The sequence below is a fragment of the Anser brachyrhynchus genome, assembly GCF_964034855.1.
Source record: "Anser brachyrhynchus genome assembly, chromosome: 1".
In the NCBI taxonomy this organism is placed as follows: Eukaryota; Metazoa; Chordata; class Aves; order Anseriformes; family Anatidae; genus Anser; species Anser brachyrhynchus.
The window spans coordinates 172,294,808-172,315,565 of record NC_137694.1 but is presented as its reverse complement, the minus strand read 5'-3'; the positions used below and the strand labels follow the sequence as shown (position 1 = coordinate 172,315,565).

Here is a 20,758-nt window from a genome sequence, read left to right as displayed (position 1 = left end):
ATTTTTAAGCTTATTTTAAGGCTGATTGGCAGCAACTTTCTGTTCAAAAACTGAATGCAGTAGCAATAAGTTAATCATAAGCATCAATAACATCATGTTTGAGGTCATTGCTTAGATACTAAAGACCTTTTGATGATTAGAGAATGTGTCTGAAAATTGTTCTGGGCACCTACTTAACAGCCTGTGACTTTGGAAGGCATTAATCCAGAACATTGGCTTCATTTTCTCATTAAGTCTTCTCCATTATAGACAGTTGTTTGTGAGACCTGTTTGAATCAGTGGTGCACAGGAAGGATAAAATTAAAGAAACTGGTCTGATTGAAGTAAGTGGCTCCTAGCTACTTACTTCGGAGGACACCTGGTGAATTTAGCAGAATTGGTTTCCACAGTCCAGCTGTATTTCCTCTGAGTAGTTCAGTCAGGTGTGGAGTCTGATTCTGTGACCTTTGTGTGTTTGTCCACTATGAAAGACCATGGATCATTCTGTTGAGTACAGCATACTGGTAAAAAGTAGAAGAAACATTCATGAAATCCATAATGTCTGTAATAAAAAAATGTTATGTTGTTGAATTCTTTTATTGTCTGATATAAGAAAAAAATAAAAAAGAAACACATTTTACATACAAGCACATGTTTTCAGTTAGGTAAATGTTTGTGTTCAGAGAATAACAACGAAGCTGTTGGAAGAAAGTAGAAAACAAGACTTATGAGGAGTAACTGAGGGAACTGAAGTTATTTTATGAAGAGAAGAGGAGGCTGAAGGGAGATCTTATCACTTGCTACAACTTCCTGAAAGGAGATTGCAGTGAGGATGGTCTCTTGGTCTCTTGTCTCAAGTGACAAGTGACAATAGGTGAGGAAACAGTTTTAAGCTGCATCAGGGGAGATTTAAATTGGATATTAGGAAGAATTTCTTCATGGAGAGGTAATGGGCTTCACAGGGAAGCGGTAGATTTGCCATCCCTGGAGGTATTTGATAAATGTGTGGACATGGCACTAAGGGACATGGTTTAGCGACGGGACTCAGTAGGTCAGGTTGATGGTTGGACTCGGTGATCTTGAAGGTCTTCTCCAACCTAGATGATTCTATGATTCTGTGATTCTATGATCCTATGAAATATTCCTGACTGGACTTGCCTCTATCTGTGTTACCTTCAAAGTTAATTCCAAGCTATCTAACAATGACATGTTTGCCAAATATGTCCTTTTTCTTATTTCTCTGCAGATTTCTCTGAAGAACTTATTCTGTTCATCTCCTGTACCAGTCTGGACTGGGGAAAATTCTATGCTCAGTTCCTGCCTTTTAGTCATATCGCTAATGACTTTCTTATTGTACCATTAAAATGGCTGTACTATATCAGGCTTGCAGCTTATCTGGCTGGTATTCCCTTTCTAATGATCCCTGTGGTCGCTTAAAAAGAACTGTTATGAAAAAAAAAAAAAAAAGATTATTGCTATAGAAAATCATACTCCTGGACTCATTTAGTTAGCATTGATATAACTTCTGATAAATTCTAGAGTAAAATGTTAGAATCTTGTGTCACCCATTGCAAAATCTTCCTGTTTTCTCTTTCGTATCATAGACAGTTCCAGTGGCCCTCTGGTGTTCCCAAACACAAGAGTCACAGCATAATGCTGACTATATATGCAATAGTCTTGTTTTGATATTTTTTTTTCCTTCTGTCCTTTGTCAGCGCATCAGGACTTCACTACTGGGTAAAGTTTTGCAATAGTTATAGGCATAGTTATGTACATCGGAGTATGAAAACAAATCCCTCGATAGATTGATTTTGCTGGGAAAAAAAAAAAAAACAAAACTGTAGATGTTGTTCCTATCTAATACAGTTCTAAAAGATGATTTAATGAGATTTCCAAGAACTTAAGGGTATTAAGTTTCCATCAGAGAATTGCATTTGCAAAGTCAGACAGACTAAAAAATCTTTTCAGTGCAGGTTGTTGATACTGCATTTATATCATAAATGTATATCATATATGATTCTAAGTGGAGTCAAATGTACTTTAAAACCAAATCATATTGAATTTTTGAGATGTTGTAGATGATGATACTATTCTTGTAGTTGGTGTTACCTTACACATCCTGGTCTATCTTGGTCTTTACCCCAGTGTTTTCCCACGCACTAGTGTACATGCAATGCTATGCATGTCTCCATTTCCGCACTAACGACTGGGATGAAATGGTGCCAGGCTCTGTCCATTCCTTCCTTTCCTCCCTATGTCCAAACAATGTAAGTGACATCTCTTTGCAGTAAAATACTGGATATGCTATTTGTGTTGTACAAATGAGAGTCATAATACTGACTCTTATCTGAGACTCATAGTGAACAGAATGAGTGCGGGAAGAGAGCACATATAGTGTAATGCCCTGGGCGGAAAACACAGTCTCAGTGCACCCAGAACCATTTGAAAGCCTGAGCCTACGCTTTTTGCTTGCTACACTTGCTATCGAATTCAGGACAGCTATTCCATGAGGTTGGTCTACATAAAATCTCACACATTTATGAAAATATAGACTTGTAAAGTATTTAGCTAACTGATGGATTAAAGGAATCTTCTTTTTTTTTTTTTTTTTTTTCTCCATATGTTTTCTTTCATTAAAGAAGGTTATGTTATGCTATTGCATAAGGACGATTTTTTTTTTTATGGTTAAAAATGTCTTGGAATGCTTTTGTTTGTTTTGCTTCTTGTATGAAGGTCAGATGTTTATATTTTAGGTTAGTATTATTAAAAAAGCAAACAAATAAACAAACAAAAAAACCAACAACAATTGGCAAATATACTTTAAATTATTTCATGCCCTATTTGGCAAGTTAGATCAAGGAAAATTCAAGGTAGGACAAAATTAATTTCCCTACTTTGCAAGTGATTTCCATATTTTAGGAACAACTTCAGTTGTAGTTTTTAAATATACCTTTAACTGATATCTTGTGATAGTTTTTATAAATTAATTGAGCAAGAAATCATTATTCCTCTTTTATTCCTTTGGTTTATTTCAAACCTACAGTTTGACCCAACCTTGACTGGTTTCTAAAGATGTTTTCACTGTAAGTTAGTTTCTGCATTTGCCTGTAAGCCTTTGCCTCTTTATTGAAAGTCTCCTACAGTCAAGGAGATGGTTGACTTTCATTTATCGATATTACACCAATATCAAAAGGGTTAATTTATTACTCTAAAACTACATGTAAATCTTTGTGTGTATGTTTGAACCCCTAAAATGACTCTTAGCATTAGATATGAAATATGTAGTTGCTTTAGAACAGATAATTTCTTTCTGTATTTGATCAGGGAGTTCCTTTTGATTACAGTTTTCTTGAATTTTCTTAAGGGGTCAATTATTCTAAGTATATGTTCAGCATAGTACAATGTTAAAAAATCCACCAAATTCTGTTCTGTTGCTTTGTTTTGAGTAGAGTTCTGTGTGACCCCTATTGTATTCTTAAGGGTTTTCTGAACAAAGTAGCCTAACATTTTTCCTCCTAGGGTACGATTAATCTGCCCTAGCTTAGATATAAAAAAATAAATTTCTCTGTCTAAGTCACCCTATTCTTTCTTTATAGTCAATGAAAAGAAATGGGCACTTCAAGGGAAAGATTCATCTCATCCTAAGATCAGTATCTAGAATAGGTCAGATGAATTGCCCTTTGGAGGTGCCAATTTCTTTCCAGTGACTATCAAGGGAACATAGGGTGACTAGCTCAGACTTATATCTCTAACTTTTAGATGTCTAAAGTTAAGTGACATAAGCTGCTCTTCCTTATCATAACATTTTTGAGGATGTGAATAATTAATTCCCTTCAGAAAATATTACCTTGAAGACAATAATGTTCTGACCAAGACCCAAAATGTTAAAACAATCCAATGTACATATATTTAGAATATTACATGCTCCTCTGGCAGAATTGTGGGAGATTTGATGAAGCAAGCAAAATGAGTCATACTGCTCACAGGAACATTACCTATTCTTTTGGACATGTTACTAGGATTTTATATAGAAAAATAAAGTTTCATAATTTATCAGTGGGATTCTTCACACTTAACTTTAGAGATTTATAGTGGAAACAACTGCATCTGATGCAGATTTGTTAGGCTCTGTTTATAATCAAGGGACAGAAATAAGACCTTTCAACATGTAATACTTCTGACCCATTTTATATGTTTACTTTAAGATGAGATGAATGATGCCCCCAAAGTTTATATTTTTCTCCACTGATTTTAAAGCAGGAGAAGGAAGTGTGATTAACTCCAGTGCAGGTACCAAATGTATTTCTCTGTTATTCATGGTTGTATTCTGAGGAGAAAATAGTATCAAATGGTTTCAAGTGGCCAAAAAGTTGTGCTATAAAGTCTCAAAACAGTTTGATGACCCTCAGCTATCCAGTGTTGCATAATGCTAATGTGTCGCTGTGACATCATTTCACAGCTGTGACATCATACTAGTATTTATGGCTCAAAAGTGACATTGATTGATGATAAAGTCAATTTCATCTGTCTACAGATAATTGTTCCACACACTGTTACCTATGATATCATTTTTTAAAAAAGAACTTAGAACTAATTTGCAATGAAGGTAGAAAATTGACAAAGAGATGCTGAGAACACTTTCTTAACATCTTGGGATTTTGAATATAGCCACACTTCATCAAGAATAATTTTATTTATAAACAGATTTTATATTTTTTACTATTTGGTCTGTAATTTTGCAGACTGAAAATTCTCTACAAAAGCTGTTTTCAGTGCTATGTACCTTATTCTATTGGGGTTCTTGTATTTCTACTTCTTAAATTTGAGAAGCATATTTATTTTATTGTTATAAAATCCTCCATCAGCCTGAAATGAATGGGAACACTGGCATAGTATTACTTTCTTATTGTTTACATGGAACTCATGTAGACATATAAATATATGTAGGAAAAAATAGTGGGTTTTTTTGTTGTTTTTTCCTTTTTGACCTCTCACAAGGATATTGCTTTGTAAGCCTTTAATTAATTTTACCTTCAATTTCCAATTATCTTTCCTTTTACTTTTCTGTTTACTTTTCCAACCACCAATGTCCCAGTCTTTTAGTACACCTTATAGTTTTCTCCCTCACAGAGCTTCTATTCTTGCACTTTTTTAGTCACCAAAAATCATAGTCATGTCTGTATCCACACGTGTGTTAGGAAAACTCTGCGCCCTCTGCCAGGACAGAAAAAACATATGAGGAAAATAAATAATGAATACAGCAATGATTTTATGCCTTCTTTTTACACCGGGGCTTATATAACTTTTTTTTTTGCTTAAGTATTAATTTCTGTTTATGATATTATTTTTAAGTAGATAAGCTGAGGAGTGCTAAGTAGTCTTACCTTTAGTATTTGTAAATTGCTGCACACTAGCTGTAGCTACAGAGTAAATAACAATGAATTGACACTAAGGGAGAATATGGTCTGGGAACACTTGTGAGGTCCAATGTCATCCCCTAAATGAAAGTGAGCAAGAGTCTGTCAGACAGGCTGACACATGACATCCCAACCTTTCTCCACTTCACTAATTTTTAGCAAAAATACTGGGATACAAGAAAAGATTTTCAGTGATGCAAAACAATGTGGAAAGGATTATATCAACCTCTGTGTGAGTTTTGTTTTTACTTTTTTCATGTAATTTATATCTCACCATTTGTCATGGATGTTTTCTGCTGTTATTGTTGAAATTACATCAGTGTGCAAAAGGACATTCCTGATTCCTTGGACCAGATGGAGAGAATTTAGGAAACTGGACTTTGCAAACAAGTAGATGGGTGACACTGCTGATAAAAATAAAAAAATAAAATAAAATAAAGACTTGTATTTGAATCTTTGTGACATTAAATATTTATGTATTTTTACATTGCACAATAGGCAGATTAGAAAAGCAGATAGCAGACTGATGACCAGAACTCAATTTCCTCTACATCCAGTGTGCTCTCAAAATCTGACTACTGAGCCATCCTTCTCTCCTGTTTTCCATCTGCCACCAGAAGTCTTGCATTCCTGTTCATGTAGAGATCCAGTTGCACCTGAAAGCCAAACACTGAACTGTGCTATATTGTTCTCTAACATGTGGATGTGAATTTTTTCTGGGTGAGTTCCAAATTTAACACAGGTCACTCCCTGTTTGGGTGAATGCAGTTAGCCACTAGGTACTGTAGACAGCCAGCGAGCACTGCTGACATCTGCTCTAAAGAATATAAGCTTGCTCAGTTAAGCCTGCAGACTTTTGGGAATGGGTTTAGATTCTGATTCTAGATTAAAAGAGGCTTCTTACCACTGATGAGGGAAGTCTGCATCCAGGAATATGCATGAAGTGTTTTCTGTTGACTAGCTTTATACAACCCCTTATCAAATGCACAAAGGCTTTGTAGATCATCTTTCCTAGGCTGTCTTTGCAAAACAGTTTGTGAAGATGCTTATGTTAGGATCTGTGAGCCACCCTGTTAGGGCCAGGTGTCTATATAAAAGATGAGGTGAGACCAGAAGGGTCAGGTCATCATGTTACACAGGCACTAACCAGCACTGCATTTGTGAGTGTTTTAGATTGATCCATGCAACTATATTCTTTTTCTCTTTGCATAGCAGAGAACTGAAGGGAAACAAGTACAATGGGGTCAATTCCCCTGAGGAGGGTAAACACAAATCATTGATGCTGATTACTACTATTTCATGAATATATAAATTATATTTATATATATATTTGTGTATATGTGTTTCCTAGAGTTGTAAATCCAGCAATTCCTGAATCTCCTGATTCTGATTGCAGTGCAGTTCTAATATTCAGTATAATCTGCTTGCGCAATCTATAAATAAGTTAGAGGAAAATAAGTCTTTTTTACTCTATCAGCTTTGTAGTAATACAGAATTTAATTGACCTCTCTGCAGCAGAATTTCTAATTCTGAAATAAAAAGTGAAAAGTCAGGGATCTTAAATTTTGTGTTAATAGACCTTAATGAATCACCCCAAAATAGCTGGCTCAAACAAGTCGGAACACTTGCAGCCAGTTTAGTTTGCCAAGAATCCATTTCTCGTCTAAGAGATGGATGAAGTTCCCAAATGTGGAGAATGCAAAGTGCTAGTGTTATGTCTTTCTATTTTATAGTTGATTTATTCTAGTTGTGATGAAAGGTCACAAATTTCAGTGTTCTTTTTCTGCTTCCTTCAGTTCTTACAAATGAAACTCTCATCAGAGTAGGCCTAATAAGACATCTGAGAGTACACTTTGTGTCAGTCAGTTCTCCTACTATTATCTTTGTGACTCAAATGACCACTATTAAGATATATTTTAATTCTGGCATTTGTAATGTCTATATTGTAAAGTCTGATCTAGTGTCTAGTGAGCTAATGTACAACTTTGGGATCACTACAGTAGATTTGGAATCAATCCCTGTATTACCTATCATCCTTCATATTCTTTAACATTCCCCGTGTACATTGACCTTGACATGCCAATGAATTCCTATGAAAAAAAATCTACTAGTTCTACTAATTGTCTATCTGCCAGCTAAGAGACATTGGCTAATAAGTTACTGTATACTGCTAATGAAACTTCATCTTAATTTTGGAACAAAATTGTTGTGGATTGTTAAAACATTTGTTGACTTTGGTTTGGATACCACAGGGTGAACTTTTTTGAAGGACTAAATTGAGGTGTATTCTTTACCTCGAAAAATGGAATTGTGATGAAGTTGTTAGGAGGTAGGTTATAAAACCATCTTCAGAGCAATGAAAGTCCTACCCAAAGCAGATCAAAAGGATCATATAAAATCATTCTACATTACATTCTTATTTAATGTTAGAGTGATTTATTTAATGTTAGAGTGATTAGAAGAGGAAGGGGTGGGGACTGGGGAGTGAGGAGGAAAACCCAGAAGATTCTTACTGTTTTTGTTGTTGTTGTTGTTTTTAGAAATTATCAGGGTTTCGGAAAGACTGACAATTATAATATAAATTTCTGGACTCAAGTTTAGCATGAGACCACAGATGTGAAAAATAATAGTCCTCAAAGTTATGATGCAAAAGAAGATGCTGTAGGAAACGAAGTAAGGGTGAAGTTTTCCACTTCCATCTTTAAGAAATGCTTTTAGAAAAGTCTTATGCAGGGACCTAGGGAAAGGGTTATCTAAATTACATAATCCAATAATATGGAATTGGCTTCAGTATACCTGGATTAACTACTGTCTGCAATTTTCTGGGTATTCTGGGATGAATTATTTGCTATTTTGTTCTGAAGTCGTGGATAGGACAAGGATAATGGAAATTGTAATTGCAATGTTTTTAAGCATTGTATGGTCAAGAAATGAGAAGAACACTATAAAAAGCTAGCAGCCAGAGAGGTGAAGATATGGATTTTGCTGTATAAACTGCCGGTCCAGTTAATGTTAGGAGAAATAATCAAACAGTGCAGATATCTTAAGAGCAGTGAATATTACTTCAAAGAATAATTGGCTGAAGTAATGTAAAAAATCTGTTCATAGGCCATTATGAACAATGTATTGGGTTTACATGGCAAGGTTTTGGTGGCTGGCTGGGGGGAAGGAAGTGGGGGAAGCCTGCAGGAGTGGTCTCTGTGAGAAGAATCCAGAAGCTTCCCCATGTTAGATAAGGGCCAGTTTCAGCCAGCTCCAATGGGACCTGCTGCTGGCCAGAGCCAAGACAATAAGTGATGTTGTTTGTACCTCTGTGAGAGCAGATTTAAGAAAAAGAAAAAATAAAATAAAAAATGTTGCACAACAGAAGCTGGGAGAGCAAGGAGTGAGAACCAGCCCTGCAGACACCAAGGTCAGTGAAGAAGGACGGGGAGGAGGTGCTCCAGGCACCAGAGCAGAACTTCCCCTGTGTCCTGTGGAGAGATCCATGGTGGAGCAGGCTGTCCACCTGCAGCCCATGGGTCCCACAGCAGAGCAGATCTCCACGCTGCTGCCCTGGAGAAGCCCACGCGGGTGCAGGTAATGGGAGCTGTTGCCCGTGGGGGACCTGTGCTGGAGCAGTTTGCTCCTGACAGATGGACCCTGTGGTATGAACCCATGTTGGAGCAGTTCTTGAAGAGCTGCTGCCTGTGGGAAGCCCCCACAGGGTCAGTTTGGGAAGGATGGTATCCCATGGGAGGGACTCCACGTGGTGCAGAGGCAGGGAGTGACCATGAAGGAGAGGCGCAGACAAAGTGTTAGGGACTGACTGCAGCCCCCATTCCCGCATTCCCTGCACAGCTCTGGGGGAAGATGTAGAGGAGGGTGAATGGGGGAAGGTGTTTTTTAGTTTTGTTGTTGTTGTTGTTTGGTTGTTTGTTTCTCATTGCTCTAGCTTGTTAGCAATAGGCAATAAATTACATTAATCTCCCTATGCTGAGTCTGTTTTGCCTGTGATAATAACTGTTGAGTGATCTCCCTGTCCTTATCTCAACCCTTGATCCCTTTTCATTGTATTTTCTTCCCCTTTCCCTTTGAGGAGGGGGAGTGAGAAAGTGATTGTGGTGGAGCTCAGCTGCCCAGCTGGAGAAAAACACCAGAAATACTTCAAAGAATAATTGGCCAAATTAAGGCAATCAATCTGTTCATAGGCCACTGCTTAAATTCTTAGTATTTGAAATAACAAGTCTTATTATGCAGCTCTGGAGAAGAAACTGTGAAAGAATCCCAGGGCTAGGACAGGCTCCACGAGTTTACTGAGCCATCTTGACACTTCAGAGTCAGCTAAGCCTGTGTAACTTCTGACAGCTGCTTAATAGCTTCAGGGCCTCCAATGATGGAGTCTTTACAGTCTTCCCAGGAAAACCATTTCATGGGGGTAGCTGTATTTATCATTAGATATATGATCTAATACCTCATCTCAATATTTCTTGATACAGTTAAAGATGATTGTTCATGTTCAACACACTAACAGTTCAAACCTTGTTCAATTCTACTCAACTTCTGATTTGAAGACTGTCATGCTCCCCCTCAAATTTTTCTTCTTCGTGCAAAACAAAAACGTCTGCCGTAAGTTTTATCTTCTAGGTTTTTGATTTTTCTTATTTTCTTCTTTCTACTATCACCAATTAATCCACCTTCTTCTTGAAGTGTAGTGCTGAAATCTTATGCTCCTAACCAAAACCTTGCTGCATATGTCCATGCATTTGTTCAATATAAAGACAGTTCTAGACACTACACCAAAGAAAGGAGTAGAGATAACCCAATTTGATAAGACTACCTAGGTGAAACTTTTGGAACTTTTTCTAAAAGCAGATTTCTAATAACTTTGTAGAGTAAGCATACTTTATTCATTTCCTTCATATTTTATGGTATTTGTAGCTCTCTGAAATGCCCTGAAAAAGCTCTGAATTCTAAATCAGTACATTTCCTATTGGAACAAGGAAAGACTTACAGTCACTTTTATTCACAGTATGCAGAATTCCAGAGTCTGTTTGGTGTAAGTGAAGTCAAAATCCAGGATATTAAACTATAACTGTGGCTTTACTGTGATATTCATGGCTTTTTATTATTTTTAATAGAATTCATTTTGCTAGAATCTGGCTCAAAAATGTAAGTTATTTAACAGATATAATTAGGTTGCTGAGCATTAACAGTTAATTATCATATTAATAAACAGTTATTACTCTCATTTTATACTGAACCATGCCAAAGCAGCATTATTATGTATGCATTGCTCTTAGGCAACGTAATTGTCCTTAAAGGAAATCATTACAATTTAAATGAAATTGGGAGCTACTGGTTAGGGAAGGCTGTAGGGCATGCACAATACATACTAAGCAAGGAACTGTAATTTCCCCAAATCACATCTTTTTAGCAATTTTACATCACAGGGCTATCTCTATTTAGTTAAGATGAAAACAGTTTATTTTTTGCCTTGCAATTTTAGAAGGTCATTATTTAACCCAGGACAAGCCAGTCTCTGCAACGGAAGGCAATGTAAAGTAGCTGTATCATATTATCTAATATGGGTTAATAAACTATGACCAGCATTCAAAATCTGTTTTATTTCAGACTATAATCTAGGGAAAGGATTTGCTGTGACACTAGCACATGCTGCCCAAGCAATGTGAATCATAGACTGAAAACTACAGTACTCCTAATGACATCCAGTATAAAATATATTTCCATATGGAAACAACTTTTTTTTTTCTGATTAGATTTTTGCCTTCTTTTTCATATTCTTTCTCTTTGTTTAAGATATACATGAAAGAATGATTCTGCTCAGTGACACTTTTTTGTCATATAGAGGTTAATTATTTGACTTAATTTCTTTGTTATTTGTTAAAATACAAGGAGTTTGAACACTTATTCCTGGAATCTTCTTAGATTGATAATTAATTAATGTTTACATTACCATAAACAACTCCTTAGTTTCAAACAATGACTCACATTTACAAAAGGATAATATCATCTGTGGGTGGTAAAGAATCTTCAGATGAATTATCCAATAGCTCAAGATCAACTTCATTAATAAGCATGTAACACATGGCAAAAGTAACACATGGCAAAAGATGTGGCTCATAACTGTAACAGAGACTGTAACAGAGAAAGATATATAACCTGTCTTCAGCAGCAAGATATGTTAAAACATTTTTTTTTGGTAAAAAGAGTGCCAAAATAGCTAAGAAAATTCATCTGACCTATACCATCAATATAAATCTGCCTTACATTTGTTTTTTAGTCTATTTGAATGTTTCTTCTCTCATGCACATTAGGCTAAATTAAGAACAACTCATACGGTTGAATTGTATTAATACAAAAGCAGAGCAGTAATGGAGATCAAGCCCAGTAGAGAACAGATACATCTAAAATCTATCTGGGCCTCTCTTCCCATACTGAAAACAAACAAACAAAAAACACCATTAATTGCATTAATTGCATTAATTGCACATGGTTTCTAATATAGCTAAAGAAAGAAGAACAATATATTTGTCTAACAGAATACAGGCTAAATTACACACAAAGCAACACCAAGTGTCTTTGACAAGAAACTCATTTTCCTGTATTTAATATAAACTTTTTGCGGTCAGATCCTTCTTTCATTGTCCACAGTGTTAACCTGTAATACCTTTTTGTGTCCATGACATAAACCAGAATAGAATCTGACCTCCTTACTGCAGTGGCTGCTACTATCTGCATCACCAGAATATGCTTGTGTTACTTTCTAAATTCATACTTAAATTGTTTTTGAAAATATTTAAAATACCTTTTTCGTATTGATAACTTCCATCAGTAGCATTTATTATTTCTAGCTTTATTGGCATTTGAAGCCTGTGATTTACTGCTAGTATCTGAATTTGTGATGTTACATGATGTTCTTGTCAACCCTGCTTTTTACCTTGTACAATTAGACTGATTGAAAAGGAAAGTCATCAAGGCTGTTCATGAGGAATTATGGCGTTACCATAGTTGTCATGAGCTGGGGAGCAAGAACTTCTGATTAGATGTGTGTCACTACCAGAAAGGCCAACTGAACAGAGTTTGGATTACTACTCTGAACAGGTCCCTGACTGTAAAGTTGCAATTACTGTGCTACTGTGCTCATTGTGCTACCAAAATGCTGTAGTGTTAGGGATTTATGGAGAACATGTGCTATTCACAACAGATGTTCTAAGGCATATCTGGTGCACAGTCAGGACACCACATTCACATTTAATTTCAAAAGTCAAGGCTTGGAGAGGAATTCCAGAATTGCTGCTTGCATCAAGCTGAAAGGCAAACAAAAGAGCTGGTCAATAGGATCTAGTCGTGTAGCTGATGCTACTAGAGCTACTTGGTCCAAAGCTCTATTCCAGAATGAAAGAGAAATGCTTATCTCTGTAGTTAGGAGCATGCATGGTTCATGTGTGTCTATTTATAGTCTCCCGTTTGATAATATAATAATGCCTTTAGACCTAAGTAAGACGTTAGCTGAGAGAATCTAAGGCTTTATTCAGATAAGCTTGGAGTACTTCATTTGAAGCTGGAAAACTCTCTGTAGGCATCCATGCCTAATGGAGTGTAATAATAATTTTGCTTGATGCTGTGGAACCTTATGTACCACAGGGACAAGAGATGGTCTTGTCCAAAATGCAGATTATCAATACCGGACAATAAGCTGTGAGAGATAAAATGATGGATAGTCAATAGATAATGGTTGAACCGCAACAGCTCTTCACAGTCATGAGACAGTGTCTGTCATCAAAATGTTCACAAATCAAAACTTTCAAAAATATTGTCATAGTATATGCCAGTCTTCCAAATTCTTTACAGAGCATCCTTCGTCTCCAACTATGTTAACTGCTAGGTTTGTTTTTACCTTTTACCTTTTACCTTTGCTATTTTCCGTTCTTTCTAAAGCCAGGATTATTACTAAAGAATCAGGAAATACTACTTATCAAATATCAACAGAAAATATATATTTTCCCCAGTTTCCCAGGTCAGGGCTTGACCTAATATTTCTATTTGATTTACAGTAAACACAGCTGATGAAATTAACCTACCAGAGCTATTTTACAAGTGGCAACCCCTGACAAATAGTAATATCAGTAAAAGGGAAGTATTTGTATGGGACAGCATATTCTTGTTTTATTTGGGGGAATATTGCAATGCTTCTCATTTCCTGTGATGGTACAGCACAATAATAGTAACTAGGGCAGTCTTACTAGTCATGCACAGGAATAGCTGTATGGAGACTTTACGCAATCAATTATCCTTATTTTTGATATTATTAAAATGCTTTTTTCTTCTCTACAAAAATATGAGTTAAAGAATCACCTCAGTAATCACTGTTAGTAGACCTTGGTGCTTCCTGGTGTTAAACATAGTTCCCAAAGAAGAACTTAGTGTGAATATACTTATTAATTGGTTTACATGAATCTTGGAGTGTAAGTTTAGACTAGGCTGTACTGGTCAGCAATCTGTGCAGAGATATGGCTTTTAGCCCCAAGAGTTACTGAAGAAAGACACTACAAACAATAAAACTATTTTACATTTCATCAAATAAATCCTCTGTGACTGTATACACAAATAAATTCCTGTGACATGATTTAAGAGGGGTAAGGTAGTTTATTCTCCAGAAATAGGTATTAACTCTGAACCCTAACGAACACTGACTACAAATATAATGGACTTTGTTTCTTTTATGTTTTTGGGGAACACTTAATTACATTGAGAAGTACAAATTCTTAGTACTAAGTGTACAAGAGATTTATTTTCTTTTTTTTTTTCTATATGAGCATAATTTTCTTATGTCGTTATAATGATATCAATATTTTTTCTTTGATACTAAATGAATTTGTAAATGCTTTAATTTTGCAAAGGAACATTTTTTTTTTTTACATTTAAGATTTTTTTCCTATAGGCCAATTCCATTTGTAGTTTATGTTGCAACAAAATTCCCATACAAAGCTTGACCTTTCCATCTCTCGATCATAATCAAGAGATAATAATAATCAAAATCATATATAGTATTCTTTTTGGTAGTTGGATTTCTTTGGATTTCTACCATATTTTAAATGAGCTCAATAGTGGTTTTGTGTTTCAATCCTAAGCATCAAATTGCTTCCTACTAAAATGTCCTTCAATATCTTTTGTTTTTCTTTTTTCTTTTCTTTTTTTTTTCTTTTTAGAGGTGAGAATGCAGGAAAAGAAGAGAGAAAATAATGTTATATACCAACATAGTTGAGATCCATTCACAGGATCAGAGAGTAGCTGATTGAAATCCATTTTCAAACTCCACCGTGGCTTAATTGTGAGAGACAGAATGATGCACCTGCTGAGGGAAGGGACGAATTTTTGGGGGCTTCCTCCTGTTACCTAGTAAAAATTATCCTCAGACAAAAACATCCTGCCAAAAAAGCTTTTCTGTGGAGAAATGATTGCATACAATGCAGCAACACATTAATTGTCATAATTAAAATATATCACCCTCTGGATGAAAACAGTGGAATATTTTGATTTGAAAATTTAATGCACTAGTTTTGGTAACAGTTACAGATGTCTTTGTTTTGTTCATACCAGACTACATTGTTATCCAATGAATACTGTGTGGTTTGTAGCTAGTAACTAGAGCTACTTATGTCTTACCAGTCTTGGAAGATGCGGGGTGATATTCTCGTAAAAGACCAGGAAATCAGTGGAGAAAAAAGTAAGGAGAATGCTGCAAAGGGAAGGAGACACTAGCAACAGAATAAATGGAACAATGGGAAATTAAGAAACAAGAAAGTGGAAGGGTATTCCAACACATCATTTGTATAAGAAATACAAGACAAAACCTTAAAAGTGAAATTTTACATTTCAGAGGCTTTCTTTCTCTCCTTCTTTCATTCTCTCTGCCTCCTTTCTCTCTCTTTCCCTCTCTCTTTCTTTCTCTCTCTTTTCTCTCTCCCTTTTTCTCTCTCTTTCCCTCTTTTTCTCTTTCTTTCTCTCCTTCTCTCTCCTTCTCTCTCCTTCCTTCCTTCCTTCCTTCCTTCCTTCCTTCCTTCCTTCCTTCCTTCCTTCCTTCCTTCCTTCCTTCCTTCCTTCCTTCCTTCCTTCCTTCCTTCCTTCCTTCCTTCCTTCCTTCCTTCCTTCCTTCCTTCCTTCCTTCCTTCCTTCCTTCCTTCCTCCCTTCCTCCCTTCCTCCCTTCCTCCCTTCCTCCCTTCCTCCCTTCCTCCCTTCCTCCCTTCCTCCCTTCCTCCCTCCCTCCCTCCCTTCCTCCCTTCCTCCCTTCCTCCCTCCCTTCCTCCCTTCCTCCCTTCCTCCCTCCCTTCCTCCTTTCCTTCCTCCCTTCCTCCCTTCCTTTCCTTCCTTTTTCCTTCTTTCCTTCCTCCCTGCTTAGGCTATAAACTTTCCAGAGCAGCTGGAGGAAATCAACCCTCTGTATGCTTGAATGACTCTCTGAGCAATACAAAATGAGTCATCGATGAGTTTAGTGTGCAGGAGGAGAAAGATGATACTGGAATAAAATGTTCCAGTGCATATTTGTGTATTGTCTAGCATAATGGTCCTCTGCTCCTGACGGAGGCCTCTGGGCATTCCAGTGATGTAAATATGAACTAATAATAATAAAAGTACAAGCACTTTATTTGCATCCATGTTGCCATATGTTGTGTAGACTGAATCAATATCAAGTACATGTTTAGCTTCGTTTGCTTTTCTCTAAGCAGTACACATCATTTGCTGCAAAGAACCTGACAGTTTTAAAAGCTTCCATTAAATTTTTAGCATTGAGAGGCATTGTCTATATATATTCATTAATTTTCGTGTTAATAAGCAGTGGTTGTAGACTGGAATTAGAAGTAACATGTGGATACCCATGCAGATTTAACTGCAATTAAAAAAAAATACATAATTATAATCTTGACAAAAAGAAGGTGCCAGACTATTTACACAGTGAATAAAAGTATTTTTCTTGGATGATGTACCATAACTAATGTAGATTTTGCTTTATTTTTCACAGTATATTAACAAAATACAGTCCCCAATAATTAGTAGTATGTTTGGAAGAAAGGAATGAAGACTACCAAATTATGTGTGAATGTTGACTAAACACGTCTGTGGCATCATGCCCCTTCTGAAGAAATTGTGCAATGTTTAATTCAGAAAGGTACACTGATAATCTGCTCCCCTCACCATCACAGGCAAAAGTACCCAAAAACACCCTTGAGTTGGTTTAAGATCTGAAGTATATAAAAACAAAAGCTGTATTTAAAGAAAAAAAAAAAGACAAAAACAAAACCACCTGTGAGTGACTTAAGTTTCTGCAACTTTCAGGAAATTCTTAAGTCCAGTTTGTTTTGTGAGTTGGACCATACCTCTAGTTTCAGAGGAAAATAAAGAAAACCCCAGAACTGACTGCTTGAGCAAAGAGAAATTTTTGTGAAAATCTGATGACTGACTTGACATGATAATATGGCAAACACACCAATGAAATTATGAATAGGTGCATCAATGCATTATTTATACTTTTTCTTTACATACAGACACACAAATAAACAAGAGTTCTGGTAAGTGATAAATGAATAAATAAAGTGGAATTTTGCCTGAGGTAAACAAAGACAAAATAAAATGTTGGCAAAAATAAGACATCATATATAAACTGTGATTTTATGTTTGACAGTTGTAGCTCAGTTTTAATTATTCATGTCAATACTTCAAAGAACACTAGCAGACACTGTGCCAATGTTTAAAAACTGTAATGACCTATAAAACAATAGGTCTGCTGACCTGACATTTATCCTGAAAAATAATTGCTGAATTACTACAATCCATAGCATATTGCTCGCATTTGGTGCTTTTGGAAGTTCAGTTGATATGAGTGTTATATAATTTATTGAGGTTTTAGTGAAATATTTGTCTTGTTAGCACTTTTATTTTTTTTAAATTTTAGTTAAGATATTAGAATGGGTAATTGTACTGGTTTTGGTGGGGATGAAATTTTCTTCATAGACCGTTGTATGGTACTATGTTTTGGATTTGTGATGAAAACAGTGTTGGTATCAGACTGATGGTTTAGTTGTTGGCTGAGCAGTGGTTGCACAGAGTTACGACCTTTCCAGCTTCTCCTACTGTCTTGACACTGAGGACGCTGGGGGTGCAAGAGAAGCTAGGAGAGGACACAGGCAGGACAGCTGACCCAAACTGGCCAAAGGAATATTCCATACCATATGATGTTATGCTCAGCAATAAAAGCTGAGGGAAAAAGGGAGGAAGGTCAGAGTGATGGGGTTTGTTTTCCCAAGTAACTGTTACATGTGATGGAGACCTGCTTTCCTGGAAATGACTGAACATCTGCCTGTCAATGGGTAGTAGAATTTGCTTTGCTTGCATCTTTGCTTTACCTAATCTACTGTCTTTGTCTCAACCCAAGAATATTCTATCTTCTGCTCTTCACTTCCCCATCCCACTATGGGGGAGTGAGTAACTGTCAGTGTGGAGCTCAGCTGCCTACCAGGGTTAAATAGCAAAACATAAATTGGCATGCATTAAACGTAATAAAAAGTCTGTTGGACTCAGAAATGATTTTAAGTAATAAATGAACTACCATCACCAAAACACAGTGTTACTAGTACTCATCATCCACTGATTCTGGTTTATACCACTCAAACTAGTTTTCTGTAAGACAGTTTCAGGTGATGGTGGGGTAGATGTCTCTCTTTAAGGGTCCTTTATGAAGAGGCTGTGTAAATGGGACTGAATCAGGTGTTGGTCCTGCTGTCCACATTCCTCCAATATCATCAGCTGGATTTGTATTTTCAGGCTACACTCAAGGCATTCAGTACATACTGCAAAACATGTCATGGTATAACATCAGCAGGAATACCACTGACTGAGCATAGCCAATCTACTGTACAAGGGGCTAGACTTAGACAGTCTTGTTATTAGTCAGACCCTACTTGGCTTAGGGAATAGGTATCTGCCCCTGGCTTCCTTATGTGTGTCAATATAGGTATGGTCTTGGATTCTTTTACCCATCCAATTTCACATTATTATCACAATATTGAATAAAATATAACTGATAAAGACTGGTAATATTTAGTAATATTTATTAGTGAAATCACTGTTTCACTTGTTTGTTAGAAAATAAGACCGAAATTGGTGCAAATTGCTGAATTTTGTGTGCAAATGCTGATGCGAGTGGTATAGCAAAGTTAGACACATTGGATGAGCTTCTGTTGCTATGTATATTATATTCGTGAATGGCCAACTACTTTTGAGTCATATGTCTAAATTAATCTTTTATATTTTTCTACTCCTAGAAGATCAGAAACTTTTCCAAAATCATTGTCCAAGTAAGTTTTTTCTAAGGCAGCATGTCTTTGCTTTCTCATCTAAAATAGGCCCACATGAGACCAGGGCAGATGTATTGTACCGTAGGGGGTGGAATAAGTGAATTAATAGACATTCCACACCATTAATTTCTGTGGGAAAAGTCCAGAAATGATTCACAAGGTCATATAAATTAGAGTTGTCTACATTACTCACTTGAAATCTTTTTTATTTACTTTCATTCTGCTCACATATAAATGACTGTAAACTGGTGCAACCATAATGCCAGGAGCAAGAAGAATGTGTAAGTTAAAGTTAGTTGGGATCCTGTTTGACCTGTATTGTCTTCAGGGTCCTTGGTGTAGAAACTTATGCAAATCAGCTTTCATCTATCTGCTTTAAAAGGAATTCACAACTGTGTATGCATACATAAAAATGTCCATATGTAAAATAAGCTTAGTGTGCAAGAACAGTGCATAAAATGGCATAGCTTTCCAGCATATTGAATATTGGTTCATACCTTCTAAGGCCAGAAAGGATCATCTTAATGATCTTGTCAGACTTAACACAGGCCATGGGATACTCTGAACTAATTTTTGATTCAGTTGTGATAGATACAGCTGAAAGAATAAAGTGGCATTCAGATTTTTCAGCCCCTTGCACATTTTCAGAATAAAAATGCAATGTCCAAAATGAAACTCTCTGTCAATGCAGCTTTCTTGCCTTTGGTAGCTTTTCTACATTTGCAAGGGTCCATAAACTGCATGCTGAAAAGTACGTAACCGGAACATAGATTTTGAGAGAAAATTTCCATCAAGAAAAGAAAGCATCCAATACAAGGCCTGGGGGAAAAAAAAAAAAAGCGCAAAGATTTCCACAGTACCAGCAGGACCTAAGGAGAAGTCAGTATGACTAGATGTAAAAGAATTGAGGCATGGTTACATATCTTTTTAAAACTTGACCTATAGTCACCAAATATAGCCTCTTGATTTTTTTCTGGTGGAAGACAGAAAAACAACTATTCTTATTCTGGATTTTTTTCTTTTTTTTTGTTTTATGGCCCAAGTACTTGAATGAATGGTGGGAGGAAAGTTACCTTAATAGTTGAAGCATATATTTTGCTTTTACTGTCCTTTTGCATTGATATGGGTATGATTCTTACCCACTGGCTACATTTGCATTTATTTTGAGAATAATTCATTAAATTAATTCTTTTGCCACAATTACAAATAATCTGGGAACTCTTTAAACATAGAGAAAAGGCAGAAGGGTTGGAATCATGTTTACATCTCCAGCCAGAGCAGTTGGCATTGAAAAGCATTACCTATAGTCCAGATTTTGGAATGGGGAATTTTATGTTTATTTGTTGCCACGGCAGCCTATACTATATCTCAATAGGAATTGCTTAAGATGGGCTGAGGGTAGAGTGCTAGAGGGCTGTTTATTAAATACAGTAACTGCAAAAGAGAATGAATTTGGGGAACGCTGTGAGAAACAGAGTAATATCCCCTCACTATAGAGACAGCAGAAGATGGGACCTTGCTTCAGAAAGAGTATTCAGCAGGGTAATGCTGAAGATACTTAGGGAAAAGAGTACAGAATACAGCTATGAATCAGGCAAAACACAGACACAAAATAAATGAAACACCATGCTGCGAGCTAGGAAACAGACTTGCAATTCTTGCCTTATGAATAAGAATATATTATAAAAAAGATATGTTCCTGAAAAACTTCACATTTTTCTTTCTCATTGTGGCTACCACAGGGTGTTGTGTTAAAAAGGGTAAGGAAGTTTGGCAGGACCTAGACCCCCTTGAGTTCCATAATGTCCTCAGATATCAGAGGGGCTGGGGGCAGCTGGGCCTGGATTTTGAGTGAGGCCTAATTTGGCACTATAAGTCCAGTCTCATTCAATATATTAAATTATTGTGATCACAGATGCACAAATAGAGCAATACACTTTCAGTCTAGTAAATGACTGTTGTAGTTTATTGAAGCAACAGGAGTACAAGTTCTTTTGGATTGCCAG

The 20,758-nt window shown here is 36.4% G+C and overlaps 1 long non-coding RNA gene across 1 annotated transcript in view; it reads right to left on the bottom strand.

The window, feature by feature from the left end:
- The window catches only part of LOC308191659, a 54,893-nt gene that overhangs the window by 4,204 nt on the left and 29,931 nt on the right, over window positions 1-20,758 (bottom strand). The window contains exon 3 of the long non-coding RNA XR_013948187.1: window positions 347-500. This is a non-coding gene — a long non-coding RNA (uncharacterized lncRNA). The remainder of the gene's footprint in view (window positions 1-346; window positions 501-20,758) is intronic.